The 16,343-nt window shown below is 42.4% G+C and overlaps 1 protein-coding gene across 8 annotated transcripts in view; it reads left to right on the top strand.

Annotated features, from left to right (window-relative positions):
- The window catches only part of LOC106612967 (kin of IRRE-like protein 3), a 220,656-nt gene that overhangs the window by 118,559 nt on the left and 85,754 nt on the right, over window positions 1-16,343 (top strand). The gene's annotated exons all lie outside the window — the stretch shown is intronic.

Raw genomic sequence — 16,343 nt, 5'->3', positions numbered from 1 at the left:
ACTTGGCTCTGTTTGGCCCTAGAGATGCCTGACAGGTAAATCAAAACCTGACACGTCCATATGGAGCAAGCCAATTTGAATCTCAATGATAAAATGTTACATTTTAGCACTTCTCAGGAACAAGTCCTCATTATACCTGGTTTGGAACACTGTAGCATACATTACTTCCTGCAGTGTTTTAGGTGGTTTGGTAGGAATATATTAACTGTACGACATCTAGTTTTGCACGGGTAGTATGGTTTGATGGTTCTATGATGGTTTCCCAAGTCATCTGGGTTACCTTGCCTTAATGTACCATTTAGGACTCACCTCTAGTTTCCCTTGAGCATTGGAGATAGAAAAGAAGCAATGTGGTTTTCACTAGTGGCACAATGTAGAGCTCAGCTGCATCGTGTGATTCCCCCCACACACCTGCAGTACACGTTTGGCTGCTGTTGGCCAAGGGTAAACTCTGCTAATTGGGGGCTGAAGAGGGCAGTTATTGCACCTCCTGTCACCATGACTGGGTCACACCAGGGCCAGTGGGGGAGCAGGGGAGACAGTGGCGAAGTAAAACAGTACAGAGAGAGGAAGGGGGGGTGTAAGAGAGAAACAGAAGGTGATAGAGAGAGAGCGTGAGAGAGAGCGTGAGAGAGAGCGTGAGAGAGAGAGAGAGAGAGAGAGAGAGAGAGAGAGAGAGAGCGTGAGAGAGAGAGAAAGAGCTTAGGTTGTGACATTTTAATTACAGAGAAAACCTGCTCCTCTCCAGTCATGCAGGTGTGGGAGAGAGTTATCAGCCTGCAGTCTGCGGGGGAACAGGAACAGCCAAGGAGAGTCACACACATCTCCTCTCCTCTGCTCCTTCCTCTCCTCCTCACCTAGCTCCCTGACACACATTGGGAACTAACAGCAACATGCCCTCTTACAGTATACAGACAATGGACTAACAGACTTCAGCTTCTCACTGTAAACAACCACATTTACAGAACATTGCTAAAGCGTGGTTTGTGGCAGTGACAAATCAAATGTTATTTGTCACATGCACTGAAAGCAACAGGTACCGTGAAATGCTTACTTACAAGCACTTAACCAACAATGCAGTTTTAAGAAAATAGAGTTAAGAAAATATTTACTAAATAAACACACCAAAAAATGTATTATAATAATAATACAATGAAATAACAATAATTAAGTACCGTGTCAATGTGCGGGTACAGGTTAGTCGAGGTAATTTGTACATATAGGTAGGAGTAAAGTGACTATGCATAGATAATAAACAGTGAGTAGCAGCAGTGTAAAAAAGGGGGGGGGGGTCAATGCAAATAGTCCGGGAGGCCATTTAATTAATTGTTCATCTTTAGGAGAATGGAGAGGAGTTCCATCCCATGTGACATAATGAGTTATATCTAACCTCTGGGGAGGGAAGTGGATGGCGCAATATCTTTGTTATCTCTGAGTTGTTCTCTAGTAATACCAGTCATCATTATCCTCCCACTGCTCTTCAAGTCCTAACACCTCTTAGTGGTTTCAGACTGAAATGTGGTAGCTATGTTCATGTTGTAATCCTACAGTACATGAGCTGAAGCGGTAATACCAGCATGTGCCACCGCTAGGCAGTTTAACTGATTATCCTAATAACTGTTAGTACGCCTTTTGTTCCCACTGCTAATTTCAGCTAGCTGTGCTGTAGCCCATCACTTACAGTAGACAAGCCACATATGTCCTGCATGTGGAAGCCAACACAGCAGAGACCGGGGCGGCGGTGTGTCAGAGGTGTGCTTATCCACCCCAGGGCACCAGTCCAACTCACTCAGCCTGGAACAGTCGGGCACCAGTCCAACTCACTCAGCCTGGAACAGTGTTCCCCCACCCCAGGGCAGCAGTCCAACTCACTCAGCCTGGAACAGTGTTCCCCCACCCCAGGGCAACAGTCCAACTCACTCAGCCTGGAACCGTGTTTCCCCCTCACAGCAGCATTTTCACACTGTGTGCCAGCCCCCATTTGGGTTGAGGTGAGGTGATTGCCCCCGTGCCTGGGAGGGAGGCAGAGGCGTTGGAGATGTCGCTAGGCAAGGAGAGCCAGAAAGACGTGTCTGTGGAGGGTCCTTCCCGCAAGGATTAGCCTGCTAAAGGTCAGACTAGCTGTAAGAGCAGGGCACGCGTTCTAATCTCCCTCTCTCCACCCGACCTTTCTAAGGCTACATTAGATCCATTAGCGGCTGCTGAGGTTACACTGCTACACCAGGGATGCTATGCAGAATCTGCCCACTTGTGGGTGTGATAGCTGGCATCATGCCCGTTAGCAGGGCTATAACCTGCTTTAACCTGGGCGACAGCGAGGAAGGGTAATATCCTCCTAGTGCATGAGTGTAGTGTAAGAGAGTGTATGAATGAGTCTAGTCACCGGTGAGGCTAGCAGGTCTGTGCTAGCACTCTGTAATCCAGCTCTAGCCAGTCATAATGGTCACCCTCTCCTCATGAAGACCTCTAATTGCTTTAGAACACATGTCATCATCACCACTTAGACATGCCACATAACCTAGTAGGCACTGTAGTGGACAGGAGTTCCTATATCATTAACAGGTTTAAGTGGATCTCATTGTGACATAATGAGGTATATCTAACCTCTGGGGAGGGAAGTGGATGGCACAATATCTAAGACTAACTTCAGGATTCTCAGCCGGATACAGTACAGTATATCCACATTATGCTCTCATTAGAGCCAAGGCCATTGTTTAATATTTTCCCACTTCACTGTTCACTCCTGGCCTTTTCTTCCCCTCATCAAGCCCACGTAGACCTGTGTGGAGCAGGAGTCTTCACCAGGGACCTGCGTCCTTCTGCAGTCTTAATGAGACTGGAACTGTGGACCCATTAAGTCACACAGACTTTAAACCATTGTTAGGTATACAGTTAATTAGCACTTATTGAGTCTGTATGAGACAGTTAGTGAACTTCCCAAGCCCGCTGAAGTAGAAAGTGGTGCTGGCAACAGAAAGTTCAAGAGGTGGGAGTTGAAGGAGGTGAACCGTGCAAAAAAGCTGTCCTGTAGCTTCACACTCCAATTCACCGGGTGTGGATGGGGATCTGACATGGGCCCCAGAGGGAAGGCCTGTAGCCCAAAGGGAGTGAGGGTAACCTGGGATAAGACTCACTTGAGCTAAGATATCAAACCTCCAGCACTCCTCTGAGGACTGGCTCTCTCTGTTGACTATTATCCAGAAAATGCCCAGTCTTGGCACCCTCTTTAGTCTCTAAATGCCCAGGTCTCTGCTGGTTACCATGCAGTCAAGGAGGAGAAGTGTGGGTGTTGGTGTACCTTTGAAATGACTGGAGATTGAGATGTGCTGTGAGATACAGGGCCCTGCCTTTTTTGAAAAGTGGTGTTCTGGTCTATAGTGCAGATTCCACTTTTAATAGTATACAAGCAGGATGTTTATATAAAGAGGAGAACCCTTATGTTGAGAGCTAAGTCTTTTTAGGTTGGGTTTGACTTAAGAGCAATGCCTTCATCTTGCTAAAGAGTGACATTTGGCTCTCTCCCTGAATCCAGCTATTGCATAATATGTTTTTTTCTTCACTGAAACGCAGTAGTTTGATAAACAGCTTTTTGAAGATTACCCTGGAACTGGAAGGATAAGCGCTCATCTCTCAGGTAAAAAATGTAAAAAAATTAAGGGGAGCGTTTCCATTGATCCATTTTTACATTTTTAGTCATTTAGCAGAGGCTCTTATCCAGAGTGACTTACAGCAGTGAATGCATACATTTCATACATTTTCTTTTTCCTGTACTGGTCCCCCGTGGGAATTGAACCCATAACCCTGGCGTTGCAAACACCATGCTCTACCAACTGAGCCACACGGATTCAAAGAATCCGTTACACGTCTGATTAATACTGATGCATTCTGGGGCTGTTTGCCCACAGAGTCTCTGGCAAACCTTTTCCATCATTACCCTCTCTTATATCACTGTCTTAAGTCTCCTGAATGCTGTGCCCACAGAATACAGCACAGCTGTGCACTTTTATGGCATTGTTAATGTACTGTAAATGACATAAAATATAAATGGCTTCGTTTTCTGGCAGCTCCCTCTTTTATAAAATATGTTTTACTCTGTTTTGAATTCCCATTTATTTATTTGAAGGCAGATGTGATTTTATGTCCTCACCACAGCTGTAAAGTCGCTACTTTGAAATGCTAATTCAGTTTTGATTGAGTGATTTTTGTGAAAATGTTTTGTACAAGGTGGCAGCATGAAAACACATCCAAAGGGAGATGTTTTTAGTCCCATTTGGGCACTGATATGTACTTCTGGAAAAATCCAGAGTTGTAGAGGACATCCAAGGAGAAAGCTATCAGAAAGCTGCCAATACGGCCTGTCTAGCCTTCTCTGTGACAACTCTCTGCCATTGACAAGTCACCTCATCTCATTCTATAACCTTTAGCCCACATCACCTCCTCTGCAGCACAGAAAAAAATTCCACAAATCCAGGGAAAGTCCATAATCTTGTATTTTTTTCAGTAATAGGATATACTGTATGCACTAATTTCAAAAGGGCTTCCTGACCTACCTTCACCCATTTTCAGTAAAACGTTAATACAATGCTGTCAGGGAAGGATTCAAAGAAAGACGAAGGAGGTCCAAATTACATTTTCACTTATGGTGAAGTGTTCACTTGAGGGATAATGACTTTCTTTAGCCATGTTTTATAGCGGCCCCCGACTGAAGTGGGTCTCTTTATTTTTAACTCAATGGCTTCCTCTTAGCGAAGGTGTGGTGTAATGCCACTTTGACTCAGGATACTATCTCATGTCCGCAGCCTCATACACACTGTCTGATAAAGCCTCCTTTCCCCGCTCTTCCTGTAATAACAGCCCTGTCTCTGACAGGTTGCTACCTGCAGTCTGCCTCTCATCTTCCTCTCTAATGCTACAGATAGTGTTGGAGAGACGGCTGCTGCATCCTGCTCAAGTCAAAGAAGTACATTACATTAGAGACACTTCCATCACTTGAATTCTTGATATGCTGCGAGTCTGACACCTCAACCCCCAGACTTTCAACCCCCAGACTATTTAATAGAATACACAGACTAATGATCCTGTCATCAGGGAAATTTCATTGAACTCTGACCCAGAACCCTCTCTCTCTCTGTTTCTGCCACAAGAGGGAAGTCTACTTCCTACTGGCAGGGGGAGAGTGAAGCATTGCAAATGCATCACGACTAGATTGGAGAGCATTTGCATTTAATGCTTGGCTGCTCTGACAACACAAGCGTTGCAACATGCTGTCTTAAAGGATGACACCATGTAATGTGGTCCATTTGGTGATGTGCAGTGAAAGCTGGAACACTGTAGTTATCTTACAGCCACACAATGCCATTTAGACAAGAAAAGCAACTGCAGGCTGAGTCTTGTTAATGTCGTAACCTGGTGGCGGCTACAGACACACACACCAAAGCAAAGAAAACAATACATGTTTCATGCACAATGTAAAAATCCTAATTACAGCATATGTGAAAATAAACAAGCGTGGGATCATTATGTCAGAGTTTATGGTGATGGTGATGGGATGGCTGCTTGGTGGTAATGGTTATGGCAGTATCGTTGTCATCGTTTTTGATTTAACCTGGCAGTTTGGTGTGGCGAGCAGCTCCTCCAAATCAAGGCTAAGTGGCGGATTCATCAGTGTTCCGCCGACACAGAACATTCGCCTAGTGGTGAAATGGCGGCGGGCCCTGATTGGGACAAATACGTCTCCCTCTGGTGTCAGCTCTCATTCACCGATCTGAGCGCCGGCTGAAAGAAAGACAAATGTTTTGATTAAGGGTCTCTCTCAATGTCAAGGCGGCCAGCAGATAAAAATGAGACGAGGTCCTCGCTAAGGGAGCAGCAGAGATAGGGGAAGACAAGAGGAAAATGGATGTCTCCACTGTCTGGAGGGCATTAGATGGGCTTTTTATGAGTGAGAGAAAGCGTGAGCAGTGCAAGCATCTTTTTTAATGAGTCCCATATCCCATTGCCAGAGGATCATTTTCAATCTTTGCTTGGTAATACAATTTCCAATTACTTGATATTTGTAAAACTATAAACAATTGCATAAGCCACGTTACTCCTCCCTTCATCATAAGACATCATGTTTAGACTGCATGGCCTTGTGTTGATGAATCTTGTTGTCATAGATTCTCTGGTAGTGTGAAGGAAAGGCCATCTATGGGGAGAGAGCAGACAATTAGGAGCCTTGGCAACAACAGTGATGTAACCACCATCCTGTCCTTCACCATTGTACACTTGGCTACTGGCTGGGAGCATTAGTTTGAATGGTTTGCACCCACCCATGCCTCATCAACCCTCCTTTCCATTTTATATCCTCGCCACATTACAAGCTGTCAGTTATTCCCGCTTAGCTTACCACCTTCCAATGCCATCCATGGAATGGAAATCCCATTTCTCTTGGAGCATCGGAGCATTAACAGCCTTATTTCACCAGCAAAATATTAGTTGCATTTGCTATTTCTTGCTTTTTCCTCTCAGACAATAATTCATTGTAGGTAGCAGACCCCTGTAGAGCCACCAAGGAGCCTTTCAGAATTCCTCAGATGTGCTTTAATGGACCTGAACCCCGGGCTGATCACACACTGAACAGGAAATGTATTAACTTGAGCCATCTCCAACTACCTTTGTCATAAAAACAGAGTAAAAAACAACGTATTTTGATTTGTTAAGTTGCGCTCAGGTTTTTTGTCCCAGACCCCCCTATTCTTTCTCCCTCCTCCCTGGCTGACGGCCTTGGGCTGTGTTTTAGAGTCTTTTGTACTTGCAGCAGGAGAATCAATTGAAGGAATCAAAGTCGCTGAGGATACATATATCTCTCTCTCTCTCCTACTCCCTCCACTCTTGTTCAATCTGCCAAACACTAGGCAGAACGAACCCAGCATCTGATATAGCACACTTTTTTTCACTGAGAACAGAATGCAATTATCCACAGCTTGCTGTGATTTTTTTTCTTTCAAATGTTAGGTTTGAGAAAAAACCTTGAAGTATATGACACATCAACAGCATACTTCACTGTAGAGAATGGTCAGCAACTTGGGCTGCATTTACCCTTCTGTGTTGCACTTCTCAAACAATGCTCACTTGTCACGAGAATGGTGTCAATCAATTACATTGGGCAAGGCCAACACAGTTTTTAATTGTCAATGGGACAAACCAGGCCTTCACAGCAGCAGAAAATACAACAATACTCTAATCCCATTGTTGTTTTGGTTGCAACAAGTCTGAAAAGGAGAGACATTATGGCACAACACAACAAGTCTGAAAAGGAGAGACATTATGGCACAACACAACAAGTCTGAAAAGGAGAGACATTATGGCACAACACAGCAAGTCTGAAAAGGAGAGACATTATGGCACAACACAACAAGTCTAAAATGGAGAGACATTATGGCAAAACACAACAAGTCTGAAAAGGAGAGACATTATGGCACAACACAGCAAGTCTGAAAAGGAGAGACATTATGGCACAACACAACAAGTCTAAAATGGAGAGACATTATGGCAAAACACAACAAGTCTGAAAAGGAGAGACATTATGGCAAAACACAAGCCTAAAATGGAGCGACATTATGGCAAAACACAGGAATCTGAAAAGAAGAGACATTATGGCACAACACAGGAAGTCTGAAAAGGAGAGACATTATGGCACAGCACAACCAATCTGCAAGTAGATACATATTGTGGCACAATACAACAAGTCGGCAAGTGAGAGACCCATTATGGGACAACTTACTGTGTTCAGCACTGTTAGCTTTATAAAGCTGAACTAATGAGCCATCAGCAACGCTTCCAATGCTGACACCATTTACCGCACAAACTCCATATTTCCGAGTACACCTTTTCCTGTCTACTCTAACAATTAAATAGAGCTTACAATTATTGCCCTTCTCCAGTTTAAATGTTTGGAGATTAGCAACCCCCTACGTAAGCTCACTGACTTTGTCATCTCTTTATTTCCTCAATAAAAAGACTCATAAAACATTGACTTTTCAGAGTGAATACATTTTCTAAACAAACTCCCTCTAGACAATGTGTTGCATGTGCTCCAAACCATGACAAGTCATTGCATGACAAGCGTCAAAGCAAAATTTGAGGACAACAATTTAATAGAAAAAAACCACGCCTTCCACATAGAATAATATATGATGCTGATAATATTTAATTCTCTTTACAATCCTGGGGTTGACAGCTTTTGTAAGCTGAACAAATATCACTGCATATATTTCAGAACTTGACATATTGTTAACTTGGTTAGGTTTTCTCTATTTACTAGTCCCTGAATGTGAATTGTACACATGTCCTATCCTTTCATGACACAGCGCATATGCCTTTGGGCTTATTTCAAAACACTTTGATCTATCTTTTGATGTAATCTTTGTCAAAGAGGAGAGAATATCTCAGTGATATATTTTATCTTGTCAACCCACAAAATAGGAGCTATGGCTGTGTAACAGTGTAGGTTCAGTCCCTCTCTTCGCCCCAACCTGGGCTCGAACCAGGGACCCTTGCACACATCAACAACTGACACCCCACGAAGCATCGTTACCCATCGCGCCACAAAAGCCGCGGCCCTTGCAACGCAAGGGGCAACCCTACTTCAAGTCTCAGAGCGAGTGACGTCACCGATTGAAACGCTATTAGCGCGCACCACCGCTAACTAACTAGCCATTTCACATCGGTTACAGCTGGACAAAGAGCAGTGCTCTATACCTGTTGTTACACAGCATGTAATGGAAAATTGGACTCTCCCTCTAAATGTAGGGTGTGTCCATTGGAGGAAGGCCCTCTCTATATCACATCCATCAAACAACTCAATCGAGGCTGGCCAAAGATCTCCACAGAATAATGAATCTGATCAATCCCAATAAAATCACACTGACTGGACCGTTTTTATTTTTTTTACCTTTATTTAACCAGGAAAAGCCGATTGAGACCCAGAGTCTCTTTTTTAAGCGAGACCTGGCCAAGAAGGCAGCAACAATCAATACATTACATAATTAAAACATACAACAATACAATACAACACAATATGATCCAGCCTAAAAAAAGCATTTACACTCCTCCGTAACAGATATTTTAACAATATTTTAAATTCATTCAGTGGCACTAACATAGCTAGATGAAGCATGGATTGTAGACTATTCCATACCTCTGGTGCACAAGAAGATAAGGCAGTCTCGCCTAATACTATGAATGTCCTGGGGACTTTAAGTAGCAACCACCTAGCAGACCAGGTATGGCAACTGCCGGTGGTGAAGGAGACCAGAGTACGGAGGTAAAGAGGGAGTTTACCCAAAAGGGCTTTGTAGATGAACACATACAAATGTATCTTTCTGCGCATATAAAGCGAGGTCCATCCTACCATTTGGTACAAGGTGCACTGGTGGGTGAGTGACTTTGCATTTGTAATAAAGTGCAAGGATGCCAGTGTGTAATGGACCTTTCAAGATCCATCTCTACCAAAACGAATTCCCGTTACAAAGCATCAAGAGTTTCACCACACAACTATTCCAAGAAAATGCTAGGTCTCAATGGCTCAGCTACAACCCCATTACGATATCGCCAAGAAAGCCTTGCCATTACACACTGGCATTCAAAGACACCTCGCGACTGTGTGATGGAAAGGCATGAAGAGCCAGGGAGGAAGTGAAGTGGAGGAAGTTCATAGAGAGAGAACATAATTGTAATGCTGGGGAAACAGAAGGGGCCATTCCATTTTTCAATTTCAATCAGACACATCTGAACTTCACACTCCTTCTCCCCATTTTTCATTAGCATCTATTTTATGTTCTTACTTGTCATTATGCACAACTTGAAGCTGCTATAAAAAAACATGGATAGTTTGCAGAGAGCCTCTCTGTTTTCAATCAATACTTGCCCTGAGAGGTTGCTCTGTGTTACATCGCATTCTATTCTAAGTGAACTGTTATGTCTGTTCAACTGGAGTTACCTTGGAAACAAACCCACAGTACACTCTTTTTCATGACAGTAATTACAATCGCTGGTCAGATTAGTCCCATTGTTTACAGCAAAAAGCCCTGGTAAAATATGATAGGCCTACTTTGAATTAATCTCTACTATATTTGACCACTTAAAAATTCAAAAGGCTGTCTGGCCAGCCATTCCTTAACCCCTCTTCCCGTCTATTATAAAAATGTGGAAACATAATTAACATAGGACAGAACAAGACTTAAGAACCTATACTGTGGCTTTTGAAGCCTTAAAGCTCATTTGACTTGATTTTATGCCAACTGAAAGAAAGATGTAGGCCATAAATATTTAATAAAGGTTTCTGCTACTGATACTCAAATGTTTGTTGTCTGTGATATTTTTGTTGGTCTTTCTGCCCCTGTGGCTGATGATAGAGTGTGCGTCTGTGAGGCTCTCTCCCATTGCCATTTATAATTTTTAGAACTCATCATTGGAAGCAATCCGTCTTGATTGTGCCTCAGCAACTGTCCTGTACCACTAATGCGCAGCGCGAGAGCGGGCATATATACACAGGCTTCCGGCGGCTGCGATGTTTATCTTTCCTGCTCCATGTATTTACAGTCTCAGAGACAAATCTTCATTAGAACAGCAGCCATCACATTGCAGAGATGGCCTGGTTGATCATATGTCGGCTTATTTGTTTTGACCGAGTGAGGAAAATGGGTTTGTACTTTCTGATAGAGGAAGATAAAGGCAGCAATGCAATGCCTCATCTAATGGATTCCTCAGCCACTTTATGAAATATTCATTATTGCTAACTATTGTCATAACTTTGCCAGCTGTGGTCGAGGGATCAAGTATACAGAAAAGGTAATACACGATGTAATGTGCAGCTCAGACAATTAATCTAATGACTCAGGTGGGGGAGGGTCAAAAATAATGGAGCCTAGGCTGAACCAATATCTACAAAAAAAATCGAACTTAAAAGTTTTGGCCCATCATCACTAATACATAGAATTGTAGCTTTGTCACGGAGATGTGGATTCTTTCCTGGTTGGGGCGGCGAACAAATTCTCCATGATGATTAGCCTAATTTCCTTTTCTTTCCCAGTAAATGTTTCTCATGGACAGACTTTCAAAATGCTTGTTCTACATTAAATGTAATTTTTAGTAACTCGGATCAAGACAAAAGCAATTACTGTCAGAATGATTTATATTTTCTGAACAGCTCATTTAAAGCCTTCCAGTGCATAGGCTTCAGGTGTAATACCAGTTAATTTACAATACTCTGACTGCATATCAAAAGTGAGTTATTGTTGGCTGGCGAGCTAACCATTTGTCCATTTCCAGGCCCTTTTATTTGAAGAGTCAGTCAGTCAGTCAATCTGCCCTAGACATTGCTCAAAGAATCTCTCTGAAGACATCCAGAATATTTCAGAGGAGAAAAAGGTGAAGAATAGCAAAGTGTCTTATCCTGCTTTCAAGCAAACATAATTTAAAGACTATTAGCTACGTATAAGGTTCTATCTGCAAAAATATGATTCTGAGATAATTGGCTTTAAATTTCTGAGCCCTCATTGGTTTGAATTAATGGTGTCAGCAATTTGTATATTGTGTTATTTTGAACTTAACAACATGAATTGGGATATTTAGAGTACTATATAGGTAGAGAACATTGAACAGAATAAGGTTATGTCAATAATTAAATGTTGACTAAAATGCATATAGAACCAAGCTCTTGGTCATATTACAATACTTGTGTGTACATCTGTGCATGTGGGAATGCAATGGAATATCGAGATGACCAAACATCAGGAAAATTACCTTATAATTGGCATATTAAGCTCTATTAAGAAGTAAATTAATGATAAATAATTGAAAAGTTAATTTGGGACTGACGTGGTGTCCCGTAATCTCCTCATCACTATTTTCCCATGTCATACATTATTAAAATATCATAATATATTAGATTATAATGACCATTGATTTGAAGTTGACCTACAATCAGGCCCCAGTATGTTGTCATGCAGCTTAGTAGCAAAGGAATCCATCAAATCTGTAACTCATCCATTTTAGTGTCAGGAAATGTCATACAGTATGTTAGCTGTCTCAAAAGGGATGACTATGGAGTGATTTCAGTGCAAACAGAATGCCACTGCAAACAGAATGCCTTCTGCTTACCACAGTGACAGTTTGATTCTCTCCTACCTTTCCTGGCTGGCAAAGTACCAGGATGTTGTCTCTGGTTATGAATCTGAATTTAGAGAACTGAATTTGACATTTGAGCTTGTAAACTTGATACAGAGAAAATGTATACAATATCTACCATATTGAAACTGAATATATATATGAAACTGAATAAATATTAAATTTGAATATTAAATTAAATTGAAATTGAATTTAAAACTGAATGGAATATTCACTCTATTAACTTTCAAATCATTCAATTCCAGATCAATTTATTAATTAAATTATTCAATTTGTACAGAAAACATTTAAAACTGTTACATTCAAATTCAATATCCTAATACAATTTTAAAATTATGGAATTGAAATACAATTTCTGTTGGGACTGAAATCGCTCCATAGAAGACCCTTCATTTTCTCTCTGATTGGTTGTTAGCATAATAGAGATAGATGGGGTGTAGGGCCTCAGCTGTGCCCTCACCTCGCTGTAGTTAATGTTAGTCAAATGTTTCATGTATCACATCCTCAAAATAGTCCAGGCTTAACTCACTTCCTGTCAGCCACTTAGTCCCCATGGTCCAGTCTAGAAGTAATGGTAGAAACAAAAGAGATTGATAAGTAGTGTAGGGAGTCAATATAGCGAACCAGCTCGCTAGCTTGTTCTCATACTTAATGAAAGAAACTCAGGAAAATGCCATGACTTTGAGTATTACACACTGTGGCTTTCTGCCCTACTAATTAATTGATGCACCTCACAGCACGGTTCTTTGAGGTTGTCGAATTAGTGATAGCGCTCCAGATAATTAAGTGCGTCAATCACGGCTCTGGCACGGTCAGTCGGAGAGCGAGCGGTGGAGTGGTTAGTGTGTGACTGATCAGCGTGTGGCGATGAAGGGCAAGAGCATGTGTCTCTGTCTCCAGGAGGAAGTACAACTGGTGGCGAGATGGAGGGGGATGCATTGTAAATCTCTGCTGTCAATCACAACGTGGCATTTCACTTGAATAAGTTGGAGGCAAGGCCAAATGATCGGAGTTTGAGTTGGAACAAAGCCATTCGAATACAATAAGGCAAGGCCAAATGATCGGTTTTTGTTGGAACATAGCCATTTGAGGAGAAATGACAAAGAATTGAGTGTACTGTGTGTATGATGCAGTCTAGTACTGCTTCAAAGAGCATTTACTGATGTGTGAGGTTTATGACGACCTCAGCAGATATAGACATTGTTTACAGTTGAGAATTACATTCAATTAATTTGTTTAGTATTCTTGTTATCCTATTCCCTCAAAACCCTTAAGTGGATAAACTGAAATATATTAATCAAAAATCCTGACTTGATGCTACTGTGGGGACTCTTGTACTGAAGACTTCGTGCAGGGAACGTCTGTATTCGAATTAGATGTTATCATCGTGGAGAAATCAAATGACATGAAAGTGCTGTCATATTAATGCAATTTTGTATCACATTCCCAGCATAGGAAGATTACTTTTTAAAGCAAGACTGCATTCAGTTATCAAATCAAATCAAATGTATTTATATAGCCCTTCTTACATCAGCTGATATCTCAAAGTGCTGTACAGAAACCCAGCCTAAAACCCCAAACAGCAAGCAATGCAGGTGTAGAAGCATGGTGGCTAGGAAAAACTCCCTAGAAAGGTCAAAACCTAGGAAGAAACCTAGAGAGGAACCAGGCTATGATGGGTGGCCAGTCCTCTTTTGGCTGTGCCGGGTGGAGATTATAACAGAAATTGGCCAAGATGTTCAAATGTTCATAAATGACCAGCATGGTAAAATAATAATAATCACAGTAGTTGTCGAGGGTGCAACAAGTCAGCACCTCAAGAGTAAATGTCAGTTGGCTTTTCATAGCCGATCATTGAGTGTATCTCTACCGCTCTTGCTGTCTCTGGAGAGTTGAAAACAGCAGGTCTGGGACAGGTAGCACGTCAGGTGAACAGGTCAGGGTTCCATAGCCGCAGGCAGAACAGTTGAAACTGGAGCAGCAGCACGGCCAGGTGGACTGGGGACAGCAAGGAGTCATCATGCCAGGTAGTCCAGAGGCATGGTCCTAGGGCTCAGGTCCTCCGAGAGAGAGAAAGAGAGAATTAGAGAAAGCATACTTAAATTCACACAGGACACTGGATAAGACAAGAGAAATACTCCAGATATAACAGACTGACCCTATCCCCCCGACACAAAAACTACTGCAGCATAAATACTGGAGGCTGAGACAGGAGGGGTCAGGAGACACTGTGGCCCCATCTGATGATACCTCCAGACAGGGCCAAACAGGCAGGATATAACTCCACCCACTTTGCCAAAGCACAGCCCCCACACCACTAGAGGGAGACCTTCAACCACCAACTTACCATCCTGAAACAAGGCCGAGTATAGCCCACAAAGATCTCCGCCACGGCACAACCCAAGTGGGGGAGCCAACCCAGACAGGAAGACCACGTCAGTGACTCAACCCACTCAAGTGATGCACCCCTCCTAGGGACGGCATGGAAGAGCACCAGCAAGCCAGTGACTCAGCCCCTGTAATAGGGTTAGAGGCAGAGAATCCCAGTGGAGAGAGGGGAACTGGCCAGGTATAGACAGCAAGGGTGGTTCGTTGCTCCAGAGCCTTTCCATTCACCTTCACACTCCTGGGCCAGACTACACTCAATCATAGGACCTACTGAAGAGATGAGTCTTCAGTAAAAACTTAAAGGTTGAGACCGAGTCTGCATCTCTCACATGGGTAGGCAGACCATTCCATAAAAATGGAGATCTATAGGAGAAAGCCTTGCCTCCAGCTGTTTGCTTAGAAATTCTATGGACAATTAGGAGGCCTGTGTCTTGTGACCATAGCGTACATGTAGGTATGTACAGCAGGACCAAATCGGAAAGATAGGTAGGAGCAAGCCCATGTAATGCCTTGTGGGTTAGCAGTAAAAAATTGCCTTAACAGGAAGCCAGTGTAGGGAGGCTAGCACTGGAGTAATATGATACCATTTTTTGGTTCTAGTCAGGATTCTAGCAGCCATATTTAGCACTAACTGAAGTTTATTTAGTGCTTTATCCGGGTAGCCGGAAAGTAGAGCATTGCAGTAGTCTAACCTAGAAGTAACAAAAGCATGGATTAATTTTTCTGTATCATTTGTGGACAGAAAGTTTCTGATTTTTGCAATGTTACGTAGATGGAAAAAAGCGGTCCTTGAAACAGTCTTGATATGTTCATCAAAAGAGAGATCAGGATCCAGAGTAACGCCGAGGTCCTTCACAGTTTTATTTGAGACGACTGTGCAACCATCAAGATTAATTGTCAGATTCAACAGAAGATCTCTTTGTTTCTTGGGACCTAGAACAAGCATCTCTGTTTTGTCCGAGTTTAAAAGTAGAACGTTTGCAGCCATCCACTTCCTTATGTCTGAAACACAGGCTTCTAGCGAGGGCAATTTACAGCTGTGTGTCATAGCAGTGAAAGTTAACATTATGTTTTCGAATTACATCCCCAAGAGGTAAAATATATAGTGAAAACAATAGTGGTCCTAAAACGGAACCTTGAGGAACACCGAAATTTACAGTTGATTTGTCAGAGGACAAACCATTCACAGAGACAAACTGATATCTTTCTGACAGATAAGATCTAAACCAGGCCAGAACTTGTCCGTATAGACCAATTTGGGTTTCCAATCTCTCCAAAAGAATGTGGTGATCGATGGTATCAAAAGCAGCACTAAGGTCTAGGAGCACGAGGACAGATGCAGAGCCTCGGTCTGACGCCATTAAAAGATAATTTACCACCTTCATAAGTGCAGTCTCTGTGCTATGATGGGGTCTAAAAGCAGACTGAAGCATTTCGTATACATTGTTTGTCTTCAGGAAGGCAGTGAGGTGCTGCGCAACAGCTTTTTCAAAAGTTTTGAGAGGAATGGAAGATTCAAAATAGGCCGATTATTTTTTTATATTTTCTGGGTGAAGGTTTAGCTTTTTCAAGGGGCTTTATTACTGCCACTTTTAGTGAGTTTGGTACACATCCGGTGGATAGAGAGCCGTTTATTATGTTCAACATAGGAGGGCCAAGCACAGGAAGCAGCTCTTTCTGTAGTTTAGTTGGAATAGGGTCCAGTATGTAGCTTGAAGGTTTAGAGGCCATGATTATTTTCATCATTGTGTCAAGAGATATACAGTGAGGGAAAAAAGTATTAG

Source organism: Salmo salar, chromosome ssa09 (genome assembly GCF_905237065.1).
Source record: "Salmo salar chromosome ssa09, Ssal_v3.1, whole genome shotgun sequence".
Taxonomy (NCBI): domain Eukaryota; kingdom Metazoa; phylum Chordata; class Actinopteri; order Salmoniformes; family Salmonidae; genus Salmo; species Salmo salar.
This window is presented reverse-complemented; position numbering and strand designations above follow the sequence as displayed.